Source organism: Kogia breviceps, chromosome 2, assembly GCF_026419965.1.
Source record: "Kogia breviceps isolate mKogBre1 chromosome 2, mKogBre1 haplotype 1, whole genome shotgun sequence".
NCBI classification, from domain to species: domain Eukaryota; kingdom Metazoa; phylum Chordata; class Mammalia; order Artiodactyla; family Physeteridae; genus Kogia; species Kogia breviceps.
In genome coordinates, this window is record NC_081311.1 from 196,292,147 (window position 1) to 196,313,040 (window position 20,894).

The window sequence follows — 20,894 nt, forward strand, 5'->3', positions numbered from 1 at the left end:
AAGAAATGGAAATTACATATAAAGCATTCCTGCAAACTGAAATACAATGGTTGTCTCAAGGAAAAGTCATTGTGTGTTTTTTGAGTTGCAAGCTGAACAACTAACAAACTATGGTATTCAGACTTGAATTGTAAGATATTGTCTTAAAATATGTCTTTCAAATTTCCTTTTGCCTGTCTTTTCAAGGAAAAATACCACAGTATATATTGCCATTGATAAAGTTTAAGTGAAAATTAGAATATTGAAAAACTTCGATTTGTGACCACGAACTCCATAGCTACCCAATACTTAAAGACTTTTCTGTCACGATTAATAATGATTGTAATGAGTATGATTTTTTGATATTGTATAATAAAATGTGTCAACATTTGGAGGATTTGCATAAGTCAAGACCAATATTTTCCAAATGATCAATGCATGATGTTACAAACTCATGCATGGGCAAAATGTCTATTCACTATGTAAGACAGAACAATGAATTTTAATGTTACAGGACATTAAAAGTTTATTAATATGGTTTCAAATTCCACATTGCACTTAATCTTGAAGAAACTACCACTTGCTAAGCTTTGGTGCAGTATTGAAGAATAACGGCAATGATCTGAAAAGGGCATTAAAATACTCCTCTCTTTTCCAATTACATATTTTGAGCTATATTTTTCTTCACACACTTTAATCAAAACAACATATTGATAGAGACTGAATGCACAAGCAGATATAAGAATCTAGGTGTCTTTCATTAAAGCAGACATCAAAGAGATTTGAAAAAAATACAAAATAATGTCACTCTTACCACTAAATATTTTTGTTTTTGAAGACAGAAATTTTTCATAAAAATATGTATTTAAGCTAATATGGAATAGTTTTATGACTATTGTTTTAAATAAATTAATAAATAAATGTTATAAAAGCTTATCTGTTTTTAATAAGGTAAATACAGATATATAAACAACCCATATTAACAAAAGCTCTTTTGGGAACTCAGTAATTTTTAAGAGTGTAATGGGATCTTGAAACTAAATATTTTGAGAATCATTGATTTAAAACATTTACCAGAATTGACCATACAAAAGCCATAAGTAAGTCTTGACAAATTTCAGTTTTGAATGTATTCAGAGGATGTTCACTGATCATAGTAGAATTAGGATAGAAATGAATTAGTAATAATAAAAAGAACAACTAGGAAATCCCAATATTTGAAAGGTAAGCCATTCACTTCTAAACATTCTAGGTGTCAAGAAGAAACTTCAGTGGAATTCAGAAAATATTTTGAAGTAAATTACATAAAAAATATAACATAAAAATTCATAGGCTCTAAATAATGGTGTACTTATGGAAATTTATAACATAAATGTATATATTAAAAAAGAAGAAAGGCTGAATAAGTGATCTATTTCAAGAAGTAATAAAAACAAAAGCAATTTAAGCTCCCCAAAAGTAGAAGGAGAAATGCAAAACTCAGAAATAATGGTTCAAACCACAAATATTCAGTGGAGAAGTCAACATCAAAGCTGATCTTTGAAAAAATTAATAAACAACAAATCCTTAAAATGCTCATCAAGAAAAATGAAAAAGACATAGATTATTAATACCAACAAAAGGTGTCATTTTATGAATCATAAGATTGATATTATGAAAAAATTATATACAAATTTTAGAAAAATCACTATTTATCAAAACTGAGAGAAAGAAACAGATATGAATAGTTCTATGTGTATTAAAGTTATTGACTCTCTAAGTTAAACCTTTAGGGCTTCCCTGGTGGCGCAGTGGTTGAGAGTCCGCCTGCCGATGCAGGGGACACGGGTTCGTGCCCCGTTCCGGGATGATTCCACGTGCCCCGCGGAGCGGCTGGGCCCGTGAGCCGTGGCCGCTGAGCCTGCGCGTCCGGAGCCTGTGCTCCGCAACGGGAGAGGCCACAACAGTGAGAGGCCTGCGTAACGCAAAAAAAAAAAAAAAAAAAAAAGAGTAAGTCAAACATTTAAAGGAAAACTCCAGACCCCAGCTCATTCAAATATTTTAACATTTATCTTAAATATTGTCTTCCCATAGAATGTAAACATCTCAGTTCATTTGATGAGGCAAAATAACTTTGATATGGAAATCTGACAAGGACATTATGAGAAAGAAAAACTACGAGGCAGCTTCCCACACGAATATAGGTGAAAAACCCTAAACAAAATATTAGCAAGTTGAATTCCACCGTACATAAATAGGATAATACACCAGGACAAACTTGAGTTTGTCTTAGCAGTGAGAGAATGGTTGACCATTCAAAAATCAATGAAATGTGTACATACACACACATGCACAGAGACTCCAGCTCCTGATTCAACATACAAAGGGCTTGGAAGTCTCCACTCATCCTCAAAACAAGAAAAAAGTTGAAGGAACTGAAAATCCACAATTCTTACATCCAGCAGAGAACTAAGGTCACCAGGCAAACTGCTGCCCTGAAAGCTGGAGAAACAGACAGGCAGATACAGAAAATCACAGTTTAGGAGGAGAAGAAGCCCACAGCTGGAAGCCAGATCTGTAGGAACTCTTTACATTGTAACTGATGAATTGCTGGGGGCTCCCATGTGGACATGTTCCAGAGTTAAAAACTTCAAGGGGGCCCAGTTTTAGGGGACCCCCCCGGGGACCACCCCCACCCCACCCCACCCCACCTCCACCCCCCGCACAACAGGGAGTTTTACCTCCAGAAGCCGTATCAGGTTCTCACTGTGAAGATGCCTTCTTGCTTCCCGCGAAGAGAGATAAAAAGTAACCATTCTCAAATATTCCCATAGCGTTCTGTTCTTAACGAAGGTTTGCTGCCTTCAAAAGAAATTATTTAACCAGAGCCTAACTTCTGTTTTCCCAGGGCCTAATTAGCCTGAGGGGAAGGAAATACCCAGCTCAAGCTCCCTGAAAGACCTAGAGCTAATCACAGGACTACAAGATGTTTCCCCACCTCCATCCCCCATGGAACCACCACATCAATAGGGCTCCTGTATAAGAATGGGGGATTAAAACTAAAAGAATTGCAAGCCTTCAATTCTACTTAAGGAGTCTCCAGGAAAAACCAAAGACAACAGGGAGACACAATCAAGGACGCTAGATGAAATTTAACCTCTGCCATCACAGCTACAGCAAACAGTACCATGGCCTGCCACCTAGCTGATGGCAGGTGCCACGTGCCACCAAATATAAACTCCTAGTAAAGATCTGTATTCCTTTGGTCTGACACATTGTGTAGAGCTTTTGACAAAAAGTCACAGGATGTGCTAAAAGGCAAAAAATAGTCTGAAGAGACAAATCAAGCGTGGGAACCCAGCTCAGATGTGGCAGAGATTTTGGAATTATCAGGTCAGGAATTTAAAATAATTATAATTAATATGCTAATAGTTTTAATGGAAAAAGTAAACAACATGCAAGAACAGCTAGGTTATATAAGCAGAGAGATGGAAACCCTAAAAATGGAATCAAAAAGGAAATGCTAGAAATCAAGATATGTCAGCGGAAACTTCCAGAACTGAAATGAAAAGAAGAAAAAGGATAAAAAAGATGGAACAGAATATACAAGAACTGTGGGACAGTTACAAAACGTGAAAAATATTATGTATAATAACAATTCCATTTATGACAGCATTCAAAAACATTACATACCCAAGAATAACTCAAACAAAAGATTGCAAGCCCTCCACATAGAAAATCACAAAACATTATTAAGAAACAGTAAAGAAGATAAATAAATGAAAAATATAACATGTTCATGAATTGTAAGACTAGAAATTGAAAGGTGTTCGTTCTTCTCAAGTTTATCTCCAGATTCAGGACAATTCTGATTAAAAACCCCAGAAAGTTTTATTTCTATGAAAACTGATAAACCAATTATATAATTTTTATGAAATGTAAGGTCTAAGAGCAGCAAAGACAATTTCAGGTAACAAAGTTGAGACTTGAATAACCAGCTATATCAAGATTTATTATAAAGTTCAGGAACCTAAGACAAATATAGACAAACAGATGAATAGAACAGCATAAGAAGTTCAAAAACAGACCACACAAAGTAGTTTTATTTATGAGAAAGGTTACATCTCAAAGCAGGGGGAGAGGATGATCTTTTCAATAAATGATCAATTGGGTGTGTACATTTTTAAAGCGAGTCTTTATTCCTACTTACATCTTGAACAAAAGTCAATTCTATTTGGACTATAGATATAAATGTGAAGGGTTAAAAATCTTTCTAGAAGATAATTTAAGAGAATGTAAGAGAACATCTTCATGATCTTGGGTAGCAAAAATTCCTTTAGTGGGTTACAGTAAGTATTAAACATACTAGAAAAAATAATAAAAATTAGACTACATTAAAATTAAGAAATTCTGTTCAACAAAGCCAACAATAAAAGAATGAAAAGGAAAGCCACTGAGTGAAGGAAACATTTGCAATACATATGTTTGACAGAGAACTTGAATGTAGAATAGTTAAGGAAGTTTTCAAAACAATTTTTAAAAGTAAAAGGTAAAGAGCAGACAACCTAATAGAGTACTGGGCAGAAAACTGAATTTAACTTTGCAGAAGATATAAAATGCCCAATAAATGTATAAAAAGGTACTCAACATTGTCAGTCATCAGGAAAAAAATGCAAATTAAAACAACAAGATAGCCCTATACCCCATCAAAATGACAAAAATTAAAATGGCAGGACAACTGTTGACCAGAATGTAAAGCAACTGAAACTCTCATATACTGCTGGTGGGAATGTGCCTTAGCACATGGCAGAAGTGTAGTCTGGAAATTTCTTTAGAAGTATCTACTATAATTGAACATATGCATACCCCATGACACAGCCATTCTTCTATCAAGTATACAACCAACTGATTTTGTACAAATATGCACAAAATGATATGTACAAATATATTCATAGCAATATTATTCATAACAACACCACACCAGAAATAAGTATCCAAGTATCCATCAATACTAGAATGGATAAATGAACTGGTGAGTGTTCACAGAATAAAATTCTACATGATAATCAATACAAGTGAACTACAGCTCTATGCAACTATATCTGTGAAGCTCACAAATATAATAGTAAATGAAAAAAATCAGACACAACCATTTATATAAAATTCTAAAACAGGCAAAACCAAGCTAGGGTGACATTGAGAACAGTGGCTATTTTTGGAAGGTAAATGCCTGAAAGGAGACACTAGGGGAGTCTTGGATACTGGTGTTGTGCTGTAGCTTATCTGTGTGCCAGTTGCACTGGTGTGATCACCTTGTGGAAATTTATCAGGCTGCAGCCTCATAGTATGTGCACTTTTTTGTGTGTATATTATATTTTCACTTAAAAAACGTATTTAATGAACAAAAGTGAAGGGTCAACTGCAGATGTCCAGCCAGGACCAAACCACCCAGCTGGTCCACAGACTCATGAGCAATAATAAGTTGTTGTTTTAAGATACTAAACTAAATAGTTTGATACCAGAAATAGTTAACTGATTAAACAACCCCCAGGGGAGGCTTTCACATAAACTATTGATACAATAAAAGTGGCGCCCCCTATGGTTTACTGTGTGACCTACATACCGTAAGCAGGGTCCCTGCAAAGCAGGCAGGCATGTTAGCTGGTCTGATGCCATTTCCAGCTCTTCTCCCTTGTCTTCCTTTTCTGTACACGCTATAAATGCTACAGCTGATGCCTCAGCGTCCTTTTCAGCTATGTGTGGCCACGTGACACGATTCAGCCAGTTAGATATAAGCAGAAATCTGCTAGTAACTCTTCTCTTCCTCTCTCTTCCTCCTGTGCGTGTGATACCTGGAGCAGCCACAGCCATTTCTGAGGCAGAATGAGTACCTTAGGGCATCAAAGAATAGAGTAGCCAGATTTAGCTCCCCAAAATAATAATAATTAATAATTATCTAAGAGAAATACAAGAAGCCCAGGTGAATTTGAATTTCAAATAAAGAAAAAATCATTTTTTATTAGAAGCATCTCTCAAACATAGCACTGTTCCAAACTCTATCACTGAGCTGCACATCAGCCCAGGGACACCTGTCCAGAGACTTCCTGTGCATGACTGAAACCCCAATTTGATTATACTTCTGAGGTCGGGAGGGTTTCCTCTCACTCGCAGCTGAATGGAGTCCTAACTGATATTTTCAAACTGACAGACAAACGACTCTGCAGGTCCATTGGGCTTGATTCGCACCTCTTTCCTTTCAATACTACATAAACATTTTTCCGGCGCTTTCTATCGGCCACTGGTGTGAGTGAGAAATCTGACAGCAATCCCATTTTCTTTTATTTTTGTAAATAACAGTTTTTTCTCTTTTGGAAGCTTCTAAGATTTTCTGCTAAGCCCTGAAGGGCAGTGGTGGTTCCAACCTAGGCCTATGGGTATCTAAATTGACTGTTTTCATCTGTAGATTCAAGTCTTCCACAGCTTGGGAAGTTATTTCCATCATATTTACAGTTAATGCCTCCCCTATGCTGTTACTCTATCATTTGTATATTAGCTTTCATGGTTCTAGCAGGCAAGTTTCTTATTTTGTTTCCCCTTATGATTTTTATCTTATTTTCCCCTTTATGATTTTTATCTCTAAACATGTTGCCCTGGGTTTTGAGATATATGTCTTCCACTTCATCTTTCAGACCACTAATTTGTGTCTAAATGGAGGATGACATCCCTTTGAAGATATGTACTTAATTTTTTTTTAATTCAAAAATATTTCTTTGGTTCCAGTGCATGCTGTAATTGAATCTCTTAAGTGCCTTTACTGGTTTCTAGTCAAGCTGCCATCTGCCTTCTGCAGCAGGACCGTTTCTGAGCAAGTTGATGGCTCATTCTTCCTCCCCCAGTTATTGCTAAGATGACTTGTTTTTCTCCCTTGCCTACTCGCAGCTCCCTTCGCTCTTGGAGCCATGCCTAGCTGCTGGGGGACCTCAGTGGTAGTCGCCCACAGGTGGTGGGAACACAGTAGACTCTGCTCCCATGGGCCCATGGTGTAGAGTTTGAGGTGCTCGGGTTCCTGCCTGCAGCTGGGAAGTAGCACCTGGCTCCTGACTTTCCCTCTCCAAGGCTGATGCTCTCTTCGTCTCAGAGGCAGAGCTCACCTGACCAGCTTCTCTGAGGCTCCTTGTGACCAGGGAGACCAGTGGGTCCTCCATAATGGGCCATGCAACACTGGCTAGCTCCATCCTTCCAGATGCACTCAAGTGTCTCCATGAGCTGGCACTGTTGAGCCCAAGGCTCGCTCCAGGGCTCTCCTTAGGTGCCCAGGCTCTCTGTGGCCCAGAGAGGACCAGACTCCAGGCTTCCATAGCCTTTAGGCCTCGCTTACACCTTGTGGCCCTTGACTCCGCTGAGCTCAGGAAAGGTAGTTGATAGCTGAACTGAGAGATTGTGAGAAAAATGTATCGGGGGTAAGTTTTTTCACCACAATCTTCCCCAAAATGTCCCACACTTTTTATTCTAAAGTTTTGATCTTTGTATAATTTGTATTACTTTTTTAATCAAAAAAATAAATATTTTTAATACCAAAAGGAGCTTTAGTTAATGCATAATAAAAAGAGAAACAAATACATTTGACTTCATTCAATCAGGATTTTAAGATTTCTTACTTCCAAGATCATGTCTAGCAAAAGACTGGAAACCACTGTGTCCAGCAGTCAGGGACCAGTTAAGTAAACCATGGTATAGCCACACACAGGGAATACTATGCCTACAAAACTGTGAAAAATGATAAAGATCTGTGTGCACCGACACAGAGGACACCAAGTTTTAACGGTAAGAGAAAAAGCATGGTGCAGAACAGTGCATAATGTTTTCCTGTAAACAGCCAGATAGTAACTATCTTAGGCTTGCGGGTCATACATGCTCTCTGTTACAACCCCTCAACTCTGCTATGTTAGCAAGAAAGCAGTCACAGACAATATATAAACTAATGAGCATGACTGTGTCCCAATAAAACCTTATTTACAAACACAGGTAACAGGCTGGATTTGGCCCGCGGGGTATAGTTTGCCAATTTCTGGCATAACAGACACTCCCTAAGGTGAACTCAGTGAGCCACGACTTTGTATAATCTACTTTTCTTGAATGCACAGAGTTTGACTTGCTCCTTAGCCAATGCAGTATGGCAAAAATGAAGGGATTTTGCGAATGTAATTAAGATCCCAAATCAGCTGTTTCTGAGTTAATCAAATAGGGAGACTATCCTGGGAGGTCCTAAGCTAATTAAGTAAAATCCCTTAAAAGAGGCCCTTCTTTAGGTTAGAGATTCTCTCTTTTACTGGCTTTGAAGGAGAAACCCACCATGATTTCATGGCTGCAAAGAAATTGTCAGCCAACAGCTTGAGGGAGGTTGGAAGCAGATCCTTCCCCAGTCGAGCCTCTGATGAAAATGCAGCCGAGCTAACATGTTGATTGCCACTTTGTGAGCCCCTGTGCAGAGAACCCAGCTAAGCCCACCCAGACTCCTGACCCACGGAAGCTGTGAGATAATAAATATGTATTGTTTTAAGGCACTAAGTTTGTGCTAATTTGTTGCATGGCCCAGAAAACTAATATGCCTGTTGTATAGAGTCTGCAATTACTTATGTAAGAAATGAAGAATTAATACATATGCATATATGCTTAAATTTTTATAAAGAAACACTAGAAGGGTAAATAAGAAATTCATAAACATAATTACCCACAAGGTGAGGGAGAAATGGGTGTGTCCGGAGGGGGTAGCAAGACTTTTTAGGCCAGAACTTTTTGTATTGTTTGGATATTTAAATCAACTAAATATATGATCTATTCAAAAAGTTAAGTTAAATTTTAAAAAATCTCCTGCTTTCCTATTTAGTAATCAAAGACTATTTTTCAGACTTGCACTTTTGATATTTTACAGTTACTGTTTATGTTCATCTTGATTCATTTCTGTACCCAAGCTACTAATATGGCCTGTTTCTTTTCCTTCCAAATGTCTTCTTTTAATCTCAAATTGCCATCTTCAAAAGAATACTTGATCTTCCTCATTGCTGTTCTCCCAGCACTCAATGCTGGCCTGGGGGACACCCCATTAAATGTTTGCTGAATGAATGAATGAACCATGGTGACCTTCACCTTGGTGTTCCTTTACCTACCAAACCCACGTGAACACGTCCTGGTTACAAAACCCCCTCCCCCTGCAGTCCAGATTTCACTCTTCACTTGAAATGAAGCATCTCCACAGAACAAGCCGCCTCATTGCCTCCTTACCGCCCACCTTCCGTCAAGAGATGTTGATGAAACATGACTCCTAAAGCAATTTAAACATCTTTCGGGAATATGTTATGCAGAGAAGACATAGTGATGGCAACAGCAAAACACAGGCATCTGCTCGTCTCTGGATCAATTTCTGAAAACAACTTTCCGTTTTTCTAGCATGCTCACTCCCAGCTGAGCCATCTCGCCGCAGTCATGGCACACAGGGACAGAGGGAGAAGACTGTGGCCCAGCCTCCCTGCCCCCTTCCCCCACTCCAGGCTCAGTCTGCCCTGATGAGCACTCATTTTAGGAGGTTAGATACCCTGCTCTCTGGACAACACTCAGGCAAGCAGACCTCTGCCTTGTTCTAAAGACAGAGACCTCAAAGCATGAATGTTTCCCTACAACCCAGAATCTGTATTTCTTCCTTTTATTCCCCTAGATGGACTGGACTCCAGCCTCTCTCCTTAGCCCACGATGGTTCTCTGGAGCCAGAAGGAGAGTGGTGGGAGTTGAAGAGAGAGATAAAGAAAGACAAAGGACAGGTTGAGCTAAAGCATCAGGAACCCAGAAAGGCACCCCTGAGTGTGGATGAGGGGTGAGGGGTCAGGCTGCCCACAAGGTTCCACTGGGCTCAGGCAAGGAGCTCTCCCTGCCTGAATGAAAAGTGACACAATCTCAGATGGGAGGGTGGGCCTGGAAGTGGAGAAACCTGCTGGCACACGTGCCCACATGCATACACACACACACACACACACACACACACACACACACACACACACACAGGTTTTCTCCCCAGTTAGTTTCCTTACAATGCTAAGCAGAGGCCAGCTGATCTGTCCTATCAATAGCAGGTGCATTGCGGCCCCACGGGCACCCCAGGGATAACTGCCACCCCCGGAACACTTGTCTGAATGATTACCAAGTTCCCACCCTGTGCTCCTCAGCCTGTAGGCAATACCTGTCTATGTCTACCAGGCAATGCCTGGTACCTTGTGCTATTTTTTTAGGCCTGAGTATCACTCAAGCTCCTGGAACCCACAGATGGAACAAACTAAACAGTCCCTGGTTAGAGCCTGGGGGTGGGAGTAGGGGGAACATTACAAGATGACCCAAGGTGGCAATAAATGTGGCCCAACTGAATCAAAAGTACCGATAATGAGGAGAAAATGCTCATAGTACACTGTTAAGTTCAAAAAAAAAAAAAAAGAAGAAGCAGTTTACAAAATAGCATGTGCTACGATCCCACTTTCTAAATATATCTTTTTACAGTACCTTAAGTTTCCTTGGAACTCCAGACTCACTGCATCTCCACACGCATGTCTACCAACATTTCACACATGACAGGTCCTAGACTGAGGTGGGACTCACCCTTCCAGCTTCTCCTCCCCCAGCCCCCTATGTCAGGAAAATGTGGCCCCCTTCTTCCTGATGTTTAAAGCCATCATGACTCCTCTTTCTCTCTCACCAGGTGCCCAATCTATCAGTTGATACGAACTTGAAATAACCTCCTGAAAAACAGATCGCAACAAAGATAAACAACATAGGAGACAATAAATAAGAAAATTAGACGCTCAATCTATGAGGTCTAACAGCCTAAGAGGTCCAATAGGTATTCCAGGGAGGGAGACAGGCAGAAAATGAATGGGAAGTAATTACTTTTTAAAAAACGGATATTAAATTTTCCAAGAACTGACAGACCTGAGTTTCTAGATTGCAGGGTTTTTCACAAGTACTCAGCACAAATGAATGAAAATAGCTCCACACCAAAGCCCACTACAGGGAAGTTTAGAACCTAGGAATGAAGAGACGATTCTAACATTTGTCAGAGAGAAAATTCAGGTCTCCAAAAGGGAGTCAGGAACTGAAACAGCATTAAATTTCAAAAGAGCAGCTACAGAATTAAAGAGAAAGTGGAGTGATGCCTTCAAACTTCTAAGAAGAAATGATTTCTAACCTAGAATTCTATACCAAGCCAATCAGGTTTAAGGACAGAATAAAACTTTTTCAGACATGCAAGTTCTCCAACAGCTTTTATTGCCAAGGGCACTTTGATAGGAAACTATTGCAGGATGTGTTCCACCAAAACAAAGGAGTAAACCACAAAAAACAGAGAAGGGCTCTAGAAAGCAGGGGCCCAACATAGGAGAGAGGAGAAGGTATTCCCAGATGATGGTAAAAAAGAAAAGAGCCCAGGACAGCAATTGTGCAGTAGGACTGAAAAATAACCAGATGAACAGCAAGAGGACTGAAGATGAGAGAACTCTCCAAGAAAAACATGAACCTGAGAGATCATCAATGTTTCTCAACATGGAGTTCCAACAGAGTTTGAGAGTAAATTACTGACAGATACACAGAAACCAGAAGAGACAAGGTAGTTATTAACTCCAGGAAAAATAAAAAGGCATATGAGAAAGAAAATGATATCATAGGACGTGATGTGTTTTAGCTGTGAATAATATAAATATTGCCAAAATATAGCCAAGATAATAAGACTGCAGACTGCCAATCTGAGAAACTGTAGCATTACATGTTGAGAAGATGAGGAGGAGCATAGGAGCTGGTGTAAGAAAGCCAAAGAGTCCTCTTCTTTCACAGAGGGAAGTCATTACATAATGTCAAAATTTTAAAATCAACCAAGGGCAGTATATCCTTGTTATTTAGAAATATGGAAGAACAGGAAAGATAGCTAAAATTGCTGAAACTGATTACTTCTTGGGAGTGGACATGGGGGTGAGGGACAGAGGACCATTGCTTGCGTCCTGAGCCTTGTGGTACCATTGGACCCTTTAAACTATGTGCACGTATTACTTTGATAAAAATTTAAAATTATAATACAAAGTCACAATGTAAATCACCATGCATATACCCAAAATCAAAAAGAACATCAATTTCAAAGAAAGAAAGAACAAAGTACAAAATTAAAATCAACAAGAAGAACAGGGAAATTAACAAAACAGAATTTTCTGCCCTAATCTAACTTATTTCTCCTTGGTGAATAGGTTTTGTTGCCAGTGATTTGTCTTGCTCCTTTTATGCAAATCCTGAGACATCACAATACAAGTTTGAAGGCTTTACATAAATCAAGCATATGTATTACTCACTGCTGTGTCTTAGTACCTGGCCTAGTGCCTGGCATCTAGTAGCTTCTCAAGGAATAGTTGTTGACTTGAATTAAAGAGACCTGATCTTGTTTGAGTCTGAGTTTCCTCAGACTTTTTTCAAGGGTCCCTTTAAGAACCCTCTCCATGAAAAACATTTTTAAATTTTCTGTATAACTTCACAAAGACATTAGTCATTAACTTGACTTAATGTTCCTTTCAGAAGGATCCACAAGATAAATTCTTCTCTGAATTTAAAACCCCCGAAACTCATCTTCTGATGAAACGGTATCTAGCAAAGAGAATTATATAACCACACTTTTGCCTTAGCTCCTAGGGCTGCAAGTCTCGCGTCTTCTCCAGGTAGGTTAATAACTCGGGTCTCCTTCAAATGCATAAGGACTCTTTGTTGATGCTTGTTCAGGAGATGGAGAGAGACTGGTTTTCTTCCTTTTCTAAGGTGATGATTTTAAATAGATATTTATTCTCAAGAACATGAATTCTATTTTCCATTTTTTTACAGACCTGATAGTGGGAAAGTTTTCACTTCTTTTCCTGAATGGACATCCAAGTATCAGAATTCCCAACTAAAATACTGTCACTGTGTGGACTTGGCAATAAATTATGTTCTTCATATGTTTGATTAGCTGGGTGGGATATGTGTTTACTGGTCTTAATGGTGGATCCAGAACCATCACAAAGAGCTTGGCCCGTCAGAAACCGTAGGGCATCCCCCCTATGCATGACCCTGCCATCTAGACAGACTTGTGAGTTTGGGTTGGCAAAATACTCTCCAGATCTGTCTTTTTGGAAACTCCTGTTGTCAAATAGACTGACTCATCTTAATGATTTCATTGCACTTGTCTTGAAGTTTCTTATCTTCCTACTGTGGCCTCTTATTGAAAGGATTTGAGTGAGCTGCTGGGAGACACTTGTCTCCGTGCTTCTCATCTTCAGCCTGTGCCTCTTAGGCATGAACTCAATACCTTCCTTTCTCCAGCGACATCCTTCATCTGGAGCGTTCATAAGCTTGCTCTCTTGGCCTGTACTCAACCTGTCAGACCAACTGGGCTTGCCATTGGACTCGTTGTCATTGTCAAAGTGAGGAGTGTCGTGAACTGTCAAGCAGGTTGTCCTTGGTTATTGTTCTCACTTTCATAAACCTGAGTGAGTGCACCAGGCTGGTTGTCTGACAAAAGGTGAAAATCTGCATTGTGTGGTGGCACACCAGATCAGGACAGTTGCGATTCCACCAGAGATTTCCCTTCCGAGGGGCAGATCTTCAAGCAAAAACAAACAAACAAAAAAAAAAAAGAAAGAAAGAAAAATTTTCAGATAATAAGGCAATCTAGATAGCTTCACCTAAGTGGTAGCATCTTGCCATTGAGAAGTCCTGCATAGGTTTCTTATTCTTGGATATATGAACAGGGTGCCTGCCGGAACAATGTCGTGGATCTGAGGCTTACTCTGCGTGCCATTTTGAAAGGTCTAGTCAACAGAAGCTGGTGGATGAAAGAGCATTCAATTCTTAAGTTGAGGACAATTATGTAGAATCAGTCTCTTCATGAGGGACTCAGTCTTCTCCATGACTGAGGTGCTTGCAATGAGAGCGCAGAGGTAACGATAGTCCTATTGTCTTGGCAATGAAATAATTTACTAACGAATTGTTGACATCTTCTTCACCCAAATGGATTTCTCCAGATGAAGATTTGACCTGAAAGATTCCATCATCAGAAGGGAGGACAGAAACATCAAAAGGGCATTTCCAAGACCCAAGATCAATATAACTCTTTTAATACCAACCTTCTTGTTCAAGCCATAAGCAGACGCAGGGTAATTTGGATCACTGTTGACTCTGAGCACAGTGAGGTTATGCTGGGTCCATAAAAGAGCCATTAAAGTAAGCTAGAACTGTGATGACAGGAGGGTAAAAATCCTCCCGAAGGTAGCTCCTACCATGTTCTTCCTCTTTTCTATAAACATAGACGAGACCTTCTCCAGATGGAAGCTTTTGTTCTCTCCCTTGTACTCCACCTGGGACCACTGGCTTCTGTGTCATTAACACACACCACTGTTATCACCACCACCATTATCACCACTGCCATTACCACCACCATTGGTACCACTACCACCAGCACTATCACCACCATCACCAGATAAACCCAAAATATCCAAACAGATCTTTGTGATGAAATGGTTCTGGTAGGTTTCACTGCAATTTGATTCATTGCACCATGATTAATCATTGAATCAATTGTTGGTGTAAGCCAGAATGCTTGGGGTGGTCCAGTTTCTCCAACTATTGCTATGATCTCCATGTTCCCGGGCTGGAAGATACCCACATAGGAACTTATGGTGCCATGATCTACAACAACCTCAGATCCATCTAATATCATTACAAATTCCTAACCAGGAAAGGCACCAGGCTTCAGGGAGGATGGGCTTTGTTCATTCAAAAGTGGTGTGAAAAAATAGAAGCGCTGCTATGTGGAATAAACAAAAGCTGATTTCTGATAATGAAAAATTTTATACTTCTTTATATTCTAAATTAGGTATTTGTTTCACACTGGTTATAACATAGCATTTCAACTATTTGAAATTATTTTGTGTCTGACAGTTTTTCCATCAGTCATAACTGGATTACATTAGTAATAGTTACTGAGACTAGAAATGATTCTATACTGTAACAAAGTCTTGTTCAAAGTAGGCTCAAAAATCCTTTTTCTTCTTTCCACATTTTATGTTGTCAGATTGTTTCCCAGCATTTAATAGTTCTTGTTCTCTTTTCTATTTTCTTTTATAATTTTCCTAACCAGGTCTGATCTTTTAAGGGAAATATTATGTTTTCAATGTAGAAAATAACGCGAATGATCATTCCTATTAAACAGAACTACACCATTTTTTATTTGATTCCAGGCTTTCTGGAGACTACAACAGCTCACTTCAACCAGATTTCTGATTGTTGGACTCAAGTTAGAGGCAAGACGCCTTGTTGAACAAAGATCTCAACAAAGATAGGTCAAATCCAAGGAGAAAACATTTGCCATGTTCTGTTTTGTTTACCCCATGAAGGTGACCTATGCTTCTGCAGGAACAGCATATATTTACATTCTTCACCTATGTTAAGAGTTACATATGCAAATCTGAGTTAACTGCACCATATCTGCAATTTATTCCAGGGATGTTTAACTTTTATATGAATAGGTCCTTGCTTTTTAATCTGTCTCTGCTTAGGAGAACAGAGGCTGGTGCATATGAAATCCTTAGTCATTGTTAGCTATATAGTTGTGGTTATTATCTTGTTTCTTTGCCATTCTGTTTCGCTCTTTCCCTCTCACTCTTAGTGTTGAGTTTCCTCACTCTCTTGTTCCCTCCTGTTATTTATTCTTTGTATGTTGTATATCCTGAGAGAAATGATGTGTGTGTCAGCAACAGGGTTGGTGAAAATGGATGTTCATGGAGTATACGTTGTGGCAGAAAATGTGGAATCTAAAGAAGGGTCGGTGGGGCCTACTAATGGACTCATTGGTCAGGAAGCTATCCCTGTGATGGGGGCCAAAGAGTTTTCCCAAGGACTCTCCTTCTTGTCAGAAGATCTTAAGCTACAGTGGGAGTGTAACACCTGACTTCACCTACAATGGTAGGAGGCTGGTGAATTAGCTCAATCATACAATCTAATCTTAAGGAGGGAGCAAAGTACATAGCATGTTCATGAATTGACCAGCAGGTAGGTACAACAAGAGTTTGTCCTGAAATGAAGAGATACAGAGTAATGGAGGTCTAGAATGTGATGGCCTTAAATTCAGGACAAAGAGTTTTAATTTGATATGGTAGACATTGATAACAAAATTCTCAAAGTTATGGAAGGGGAAAAAGAAGTAGAGGGAGAGGGAGGGGGAGGAGGAGGAGGGGGAGGAGCAGGAGAGGGAGGGGGAAGAGAGGGAGGAGGAGGTCGACATGTAGAAACATTATAAAAATGAAAATGCAGGCTTCCCTGGTGGCGCAGTGCTTGAGAAGCTGTCTGCTAATGCAGGGGACACGGGTTTGAACCCTGGTCTGGGAGGATCCCACATGCCGCGGAGCGACTGGGCCTGTGAGCCACAACTACTGAGCCTGAGTGTCTGGAGTCTGTGCTCCGCAACTAGAGAGGCCGCGATAGTGAGAGGCCCGCACACTGCGATGAAGAGTGGCGCCCGCTTGCCGCAACTGGAGAAAGCCCTCGCACAGAAACAAAGACCGAACACAGCAAACATAAATTAATTAATTAATAAAACTCCTACCCCCAACATCTTCTTTTAAAAAAAAATCTAATTATGGATTACTCTCAGTTAAAAAAAAAAAAAAGAAAATACACCAAGTTGAAGGTAAGAATTTCATTGTGTAGCAATATGGTAAAATTGATGCTAAATTATTTGACCAGAGTAGAGGCACACTGGAGTTTTGGGGATTATACCAAGGAGTGGGGAAGAGGTAAGAGAACTGAATATGTGTGGACTTGAGCAGAAGATGAGTCACTGAGAAATAGAAGGGTGTGTGGAGCAGGAATAGTGGTCAGGAGAGGAGGACGGCCATGCCTCTTCCTAGCTCTACAATGAAGGGTGACCAGAACTGGCTTCCACCTAATAGGTGCTTGATAAATGGGTCACTGAGGAAAATTTAGATTTAAGCTGGTAGGTGGGAAATCCTTTCAGGAAACAGAGGGAGGGCAGGAAGGAGTCTAGTCTTCAGAAAGTGGAAATGTGACCAAGTAGGTACCACATATAAATTAAGAATGTGGGCCCTCTCTTGGAGTTACATTGCCAGGGCTCTACTTCTGGTTTAAACACCTAACCATAGGCAAGTTACTTATCCTCCCTTAAGACTCAGTTTCCTTATCAGTAAAATAATAATGATGATGATGATGGTAGTAGTGGTGATAGATCATGATGAAGACCATGATATATGATAATACCTACTTTATAGGCTTGTTTATAGGTATTATCAATACCTATATCAATACCTTGTTTATAGGTATTATCAATACCTTTATAGGCTTGTGAAGGTTACATGAGACAAAATGTGAAAACACTTGGCACAAAAATGCATGACAGCTACCTCCTGGAAAAGAGGAGAAGGGGGAATTTTTGAAGCTTTGTGTAATGTGCAGCCATTACAGGAATGAAACTGGCAGATCAGGAGGATATGGACAGAGTTAGGGAGCAACAGCAGAGGATCTAAGAAAACTGTAAGGCAGCAGAATTTTTAATTCAAGGAACATGGAAAACTATTCAGCCCTAAGTGTCAAACTGGAGTGTTGGGAAGGAGGTTCTCAAATAACTCTTGTTCCAAATGCTATAACCCAGTTATTATTCTTTGAAACTCACTTATTCAAACATTCATTCACTTATGCTACCAATGTTTATTGAATACCTGCTCTCTGCTATGCTAGATCCTGAGAACACAAAGCAGAATGGATGGACACAGTTCTTGTCATCCTGGTGCTTACCATCTTAACAAAAATAAAGAAAAGCACAAAGATATTTATTTCTGAAGTATGACCCAATAATACTGGAATTTCCCACTCCTCTGCTGAGACAAATAAATGACAACGTCCTGAATTAAATAATTTAGATGTAATTTTTAATACATTGGTAGGATCACAAAATAATAAGACATATAGATTGGGTTGAATAGTGTCCTTGAAAATTTCATGCCCACCCAGAACCTGTGAATATGAGCTTATCTGGAAACAGGCAGATGTAATCAAGTTAAGATGAGGTCATACTGGATTAGAGTGGGCCCTAACCCAGTGACTGGTGTTCTTATAAGAAGAGGGAAATTTGGACAAAGAGAGACACAGACACAGAGGGAAGATGGCCATGTGAAGACGGAGGTAGAGATTGTAGTTGTGCTATCACAGCCAATGAATGCCAAGGGATTGCTGTCATACCCCAGAAGCTAGGAAGAAGCAAGGGAGGATTCTACCCTGGAGCCTTTGGAGGGAGCATGGCCCTATTGACACCTTGATTTTGGACTTCTAGCCTCCAGAACTGTGAGAGAATAAACTCTTGCTGCTTTAAGCTGCTTGATTTGTGGTAATGTTACAGCAGCCCTGAAAAACTAACACAACAGAAAATGGCAACTCTAAGAGGTAGCTGGAGCATTAGAGCAGCATTTAAGGACATTAGTAAAATCAAAGTGAACTAGACCGTCAGTTCCCATGGCCTCAGAGAATGTGGTGAACCAGAGAAATAGCCCAGGAACCTCTCAAGGTGATAAATTGAATAGGAATCTCCACTAAGTGCATAAAAGTGCATAACAGGACCCCATAAGCATATGGATAAACCAACAATAAATCTACCCCCATCAAAGGGCATTGATAGGAAATTGTCCTCAAAAGTGGTGCTAGTTGAAAAGGGTGGGGAAAACCCAACCAGAAAATTTGTAATAATAAACTAGCCCTCATACAGTTTGAAGTCTGAAATCACACCACCTGGATGTGGATGGTCTGAAAACTCTTAAACTGAGAATTAAGGTTAAAATAACTTGAAGTTGGCAATCCTCTTCTGGTGCAGTCACCATCTGCCAGGTCTCAAGGAACTCCTAAAAATAAATAAAGTTCCAAGGAAGGAACTCACTTTCAAATATCACAAAACACAAAAAGAAACAAGGCAACGTGACCTAGAGAAAGCAGAATCCTCAACCAGCTGAGTCAGACATACAAAGACTTCAGCCACTGAATGATCTGACATAGTGGATAAAATTAGTAGTTTAATACATTTAAGGAAATGAAAGAAAATTGAAGATATAAATTAGGTACAAGAGGCTAAAATATGAACAAGGATATTTAGAAAGCAAAACTGAACTTATGTAAGTAAAATTACAATAATTCAAATTAAAAATTCAATTAGACACAGCTAAAGAGAGAATTAGTGAGCTAAAGATAGACAGGAAGAAATCTCCAGAGTAGAGACACTAAGAATTGGAAAAGAGAAGTTAAGAAGCATAGAAGATGTTGTGAAAAAAAATTGAACATGCAGTTAAGCACAGTTCTGTAAAGAAAAAAGAACAGACGTTTACAATATTTGAAAAGATAATAGCTGAATGATTTCCAAACCAGGATGGATAAGAAATCCACACTTAACAAATCATAGTGCAATTTTCAGTTCACCAAAGACAAAGAAATAAAAGCCAAGTGCTTTGAAAAGGATGACAAATTGGGGTGACCACAGATTTCCCAACAGCAATAATAATAAAAAATAGCTAGAAGGCAGTAGGATGATATCTTCAGTAAACTGGGAGAAAGTAATAATAAATAAAATTTTATATTCTGTGGAAAGAAAAAAATAGCTTTCAAGAATGAGGACAATAAAGCTCATTTTCAGATAATGAAAAACTGAGAAAGTTTACTACCATCAAAACTTCACTAGAGGAAAATATAACAAATGTACTTCAGGCAGAAGGAAAGTAATTTCAAATGGTATGAAATGAAAAAACATTATAAGCAAAGATGTTGACAAATATGTAGATGAATCAAAACAAAATTGACTGCATAAAAGAATAATAATTTCTTCAGGGATTAAAAATTTTTCAAAGATAGAACTCATATGCATAGTTTGTCATCTGGGAGGGGAATAATTGGAGTTGAACTGTTCTAATGCCCTTATAATGGTCAGGATTTTGAAAAAGTAGATATTCACATTAAAATTAATTTCTAAAGTAAGCACAAATAGAAGAGAAATAAAGTATATAACTAACAAACTAGCAGACGGGGAGAAATGAAATAAGAAAAACTACTCAATGATAAATTCAAAGCAAGAAAGGAGGGGGAAAACAGAAAAATCTAAATAAATAGAAAGCACAAATGAAGATGTTAAAAGTAAATCCAATTATATCAATTACTACAATTTGAAAAGAGGGTTGGATACATCAGTTTTAAAGAAAATGACATATTATATTTTTAGATCAGATTTTTTTTTAAGCCAGCTACCTCTTTTTATGAGACACACTAAATTGTATGGCTACCAAAAGATTGAAAGTAAAATGTTAAAAAAGAAGATATACCAGGAAAATATTAAACAAAAAATAAACTAGAATATGTAATTGATAACAGATAAACTAAGCCTTAAGGCAAAAAAGTGTTACTGGAAATAAGGTTACTGTATAAAGCTACCAGTACAATTCACTAGGCAGATGTACCTATTAACAGAGCTTAAAACTACAGAAAAACACTGCCAGAACTACAAAAAAGAAATGAAAATATCCACTATCATAGTGGGAGATTTTAACATACCTCTCCCAGTAATTAACTGAAAAACCACTCAAAATGGTTGACTCTGGGATTGTGGTCCAGAAAATATAAGTCAGAAATATCTCATTGTGCCAAAAAATATGGAAGTGCTTAAGGAATGATCAGTTCATGTCAAAAGAACAAAAGAGCCACTTTGAGGGGGCTCCCGCTGGCCAAGTCTGGGACAGTTTGAGCAAAAGCAAAAACATGATACTAATGGATTCAAAGTCTTTGAGTAAAATAGGAATCTATTATACATATTAATTAGTAATTCATTCATTAGTAAAAGAGCAAGA